Raw genomic sequence first — 5,085 nt, 5'->3', positions numbered from 1 at the left:
CCCACGTGATCTGCTGCCTTCTTACTCTCTGATCTGCCCTCTCACCTCTTCCTTTCCTTTTCACTTGCTGTTCCTTCCGCCTAAAATGTTTGTTAACCTAAAAATAAAAGGCCAACGTAAGAGGCAACACGCATTTATTTAAGATCCAAAGTAATAGCTATTCAACAAGCACCAATTCAGGCAGAAACCCAAGTAATGTTCCTATTAGGAGACAAAGGCAAAGGGTTTATGAGAAAGGGAAGGGGGACAAGGGCATCAATAGAGAAAGGCACTTCTATTGGCGCAGCTAAACCAACAGAGTGATGCTAATCCTAAACAATGTGTTTATTTTCAGTTGGGTAATCATCAGTCCTATAGTCATAACATCGGCTGTCTTGTTATCCTAGCAAACAGTTCTCTGAGCCACAGTGTTGCTTTGGGCCCAGTTCAAAGGTTGGTTATCCTGTTGAACATGCCAAAGGTTTGAGTCATAAGTTGTTCAAGGCAGTTCCTCTAGGATGGCAGCTCCTACTCCATTTTTAAAGCGGCTCCCTTTAATTATTTTTTTACATGCTTTTCTCCCAGATAACCACGTGGCTCACTTTCTTTAGGGGCCTTTCAAATGTCACCTCTTCAGTGAGACCTTTGCAAATCATAAAATAGTGAATGCCTACCCCCCAGATCCTAGCTCCTTTTCCTCGATTTGCTGTCCTCTACAGCACTTATTGCTGTGTCACATACATTATGTTTAGTCACTGTCTGTCTCCATATCCATTCTTCCCTTCCTCCTAGAAGATACAACCTTTCAGGAGGGTAGCAACTTTAATATACTCATAATAAGAGTACACGAAATACTTTCATTTAAACAAATCAACATTTTGCCTATTGTAGGCATTTAATAAATATTAGTTGAAAGAATTAATAAACCAAAGCTACTACTCATCCCTGGACTTGAACATACTCAAAATACTCAAATGGCTTCTTATCTCATTCAGTGCAGATGTAAAGCTCTTAATTGAAATTGCAAAAGCCAGAAATGAAATTCCAAGGACTTAAGACCCAGGTCAGTCCCTGTGATTCTAACAGGGGTAACAATTATCAATGAAGGTCTTCCAGAAAGGCAACTTTTGCATATTAGAAGCAGTAATTGAGGATCAGTGAAAATAGGTGAGAGGTTACAGCTCCCATAAGCCCTCACTAGCCAAAGTAATTAATTACCACTAAGGGACACCAGAACTTCCCTTCAAGAAAAAAAAAAAAAATGTGTCCAGGAGGTATAATAAAAAACATTTAAATTCCTTGTGTCTTGGAATAGAGCTTGACAGAGTCAAAATTAAGAATAACATTAAGGAAAGATGTGTTAGATTTCCACTAAAGGTGAAGATTGCCAACAAAGCCATCATGGAATAAAATAGGCAGTGTTGGTCATTTTCCTCCAACAGATGGAGCCAGAGTAGAAAGGAAATGGTTTTTGGTATATTCAACTGAGAATCCACTGTGGATTCTATCCCGTAATTATCCATCAGGCATCCGGCCAGAACTGGGTGTTTGGTTTGCTTATTTTGTTTTTTAGATCCCACATATAAGTGAAGTAATGTGGAATTTGTCTTTCTCTGTCTCACTCATTTCACTCGGCATAATACCCTCTGGGTCCATCTATGTTGTCGCATACGGTAAGATTTCATTTTTGTTCATTCCATTGTGTAAATGTACCACATCTTCTTTATCGGATCTTCTATTAAGGGGCACTAGGCTTGCTTTCATATCTTAGTTATTGTACATAGTGCTGCAATGAACTTAGGATGCGTATAACTTTTTGAGTTTGTGTTTTGGATTTCTTCAGGTAAATACCCGGAAGTGGAATTGCTGGGTCATAGGGCAATTTTATTTTTAATTTTTTTGAGGAGCCTCCATACTGTTTTCCATACTGTTTTCCATAGTGGCTGCACCAATCTGCACTCCCACCAACAGTACACAAGGGTTCCCTTTTCTCTGCATCCTCACCAGCACTTCCTGTTTGTCAATTTATTGATGACAGCCATTCTGACAGGTATGAGGTGATATCTCAGTGTCATTTAATTTGCATCTCTCTGATGATTAGTGATGTTGAGCATCTTTTCATATGTCTATTGGCCCTCTGTATGTCCTCTTTGGAGAAATGTCTGTTCAGGTCCTCTGTCGATTTTTAAGTGGGTTGTTTGTTTTTGGGGGGTTAGATTGTATGAGTTGGCCAATCATATTAAAATTAAAGTAAAAAGTCTATGGTTTTATGGTGAACACATGTGTATTAGAGGGAGAGAAAGAAAACAAAGTATAAGAAAGAAGAAAAGTGGTGTCTAGTAATTCCCCCAAATGCCTGTGACTGATATACAAAGTTTTTGTAAAATTTGATCATTCTGATTTTTTTCTTTTGTCTTTATTTATTTTGGAGAGAGGAAGAGAAAAGAGAGAGAGGGCCGGGGATCGAACCCTAGACCCTTCATACATGAGCTGATGCTCTAACCACTGAGCAACACCAACCAGGGCTGTTGATTCTTGTATGTGTCTTGACCAGGGATGGAACCTACAATTTTGGCATATCTGGATAATGCTTTAACCAACTGAGCTACCTGGCCAGGGCCAGTGCTCTCCTACCTTTTTTCCCCAGAAGTTTTGTATTTATTTATTGATTGATTGATTTTAGAGAGGAAGAAAGGAGAGAGAGATAGAAACATCAATAATGAGAGAATCCTTGATCGGTGGCCTCCTGCACACCTTCCACTGGGGATCAAGCCCGCAACCTGGGCATGTGCCCTGAATGGGAATTGAATCTGCGACCTCCTGGTTCACAGGTTGAGGCTCAACCACCCAATCACCCAACCACTGAGCCACACCAGCTGGGCTCTCCTACTTTTAAAATGTTCGCCTATACATCATCAGACAAAACCTAAGAAACAGAAATGAATGATTAGCCCAAAATGAATGGGTCAAGTAGTAATATGTTATAAGTTCCTGTTAACTATCAAGAGTCACCTGCCCCCTTAATTCTTTGAATAGGTTTTGTGGGTTCTTTTTTTATTTATTTTTTAATCCCTTTACTGCTTCTTGGGCCAGGTATGATTGCAAGCATGAAACTGCAAGTGTGGGACAGGGGCGAGGGATTGAGAAGGAATTCCGGTTCTGTTTGGCTTCATGGTAGGGCTGCAAAGGGATCTGAGGAAGTGGCTGTTTTGCTGAGACCTGATGATAAGCGGTGAGCCAGGAAAGGATGTAGAGGAAGGTCCCTCAAGCCAGTGGAAAGATGGGAATGGCCTTGGAGGGAGAGTGAAAGGGGAGTGTGGGGAGAGGAGGTCAGGATGGAGGCAGAGCCTGGTCACCTGCAGAGACTTCCTAGCTGTGTGACCCAGATACACGGTCTGGCTGGATATGTGAGTTTGACTAAGTAAGGACACATTTCAAGGGAGAGAAGGACTGTGATTTGAAGAATGAGATGAGATGGTGTGGGTGAAGAGAAAGTGACAGAAAGGGGAGCGGGGACTCACAGGGCTGCCCTTCTCTTATCCACCTGGTAGGGGAGGGCAGGGATCATGCATCAACCCTTCCCTTCATCAGCCTGCAGTAAGGAGAATGGAGGAGAGAAGGACTGGCAAAATCTCCTAAGATTTTAACTCTATGAAGTTAAATTGAGAGCAGTCAATGAGGTTGCATGCGATTTTTCCACTCCACTTCACGGGTGTAGACATGGAGTAGGGTAGACAGCTGGATTAACAAGGTGGGGCAGGTCCAAGTGAGTATAAAGTACCAAGAGGTGGACAAGGGAGTTTGCGGTGTATTGAAGAAGGTGATTATAACGGTTACCACTGAATTTAAGTTGGATAAGGAGGTTGTTGAGGATGGGAAGTCACAGGCACACCATCTCATCTCATTCTTCAAAGCACAGTCCTTCCCTCCCTTGAAATGTGTCCTTACTCAGTCAAACTCACATATCCAGCCAGACCGTGTGTCTGGGTCACACAGCTAGGAAGTCTCTGCAGGTGACCAGGCTCCGCCTCCATCCTGACTGCCTCTCCCCACACTCCCCTTTCTCTGAGTCTACTCTCAGGGGCCAGGGACATGGGACACATGCCATAGGAAGACAAGGAGGAACCTTGCACTGCTGGCCTCTGACGACGAGTAGAATCCTAGCTCTTTCTAAGCCAGCGTCCTAATCTCCTCTGCCTTAAACAGCTCTTGCAACTACTGACTCATTCTCATCCTTCAGGCTGTGATTTCCCCATCTGACATGTCCTCCCTGCTGGTCCTGGTGACATACCCTGTTTATTTCACTGTGGGCTAACCAGCACCTGTAATTATTTAATTGATTTGTTTACATGTTTCTTATCTACTTCTGCTGGGACATAAGCTGCATGAGGGGAGGGATCTTGGCTTTTCCATTCACCACAGTACTCTCAGTACCCGGCAGGTAGTCTAGCACATAGTAAACACTCAATAAATATTTGTTGAATAAATTAATTAATATTCTGGGCTGTTTTTACACATTTTATACATTTTATCCTCTCATTTTTTCACTTTAGCTTACTGGGAGAAAGCTAAAGCTTAAGGAGGAGGTTATATAATTTGTCCAAGGTCACATAGCAAAGCTGAGAATTAAAGCCAAGTCTTTCTGATTCTAAAACCTCTACTCTCGCCCTAGCTGGTTTGGCTCAGTGGGTAGAAGGTTGGTCTGCAGCCTGAAGGGTCCCGAGTTTGATCCCGGACAGGGGCACATACCCGGTTCCGAGAGTTGTGGGCTCGATCCCAGGTGGGGGGCATGCAGGAGGCAGCTGATCAATTATTCTGTCTCATCATTGATGTATCTCTCTCTCCCTCTCTCTTTCTCTCTGAAATCAATAAAAATATATTTTAAAAAATAAAATCTCTACTCTCGTCTTAGCTACTTTCATAAACAAATAAACATTTTGTAAACCAAGCAATAGTGCATTATGCTAAGATTTCCACAAGAAAGCCAACGAAAAAAGTAGGAGATGCGAGAGAAGCATCTATGCCCTAACTTCTGTTACTGCTCATACTTTTGCTTCTGTGCCAGGTGTTCAGTATCGTTCAGTATCATTCATTCTGGTTCCTGAT

The sequence above is a fragment of the Eptesicus fuscus genome, chromosome 13 (genome assembly GCF_027574615.1).
Source record: "Eptesicus fuscus isolate TK198812 chromosome 13, DD_ASM_mEF_20220401, whole genome shotgun sequence".
NCBI classification, from domain to species: domain Eukaryota; kingdom Metazoa; phylum Chordata; class Mammalia; order Chiroptera; family Vespertilionidae; genus Eptesicus; species Eptesicus fuscus.
The sequence above is the reverse complement of the archived record's forward strand: the minus strand, read 5'-3'. Positions refer to the sequence as shown.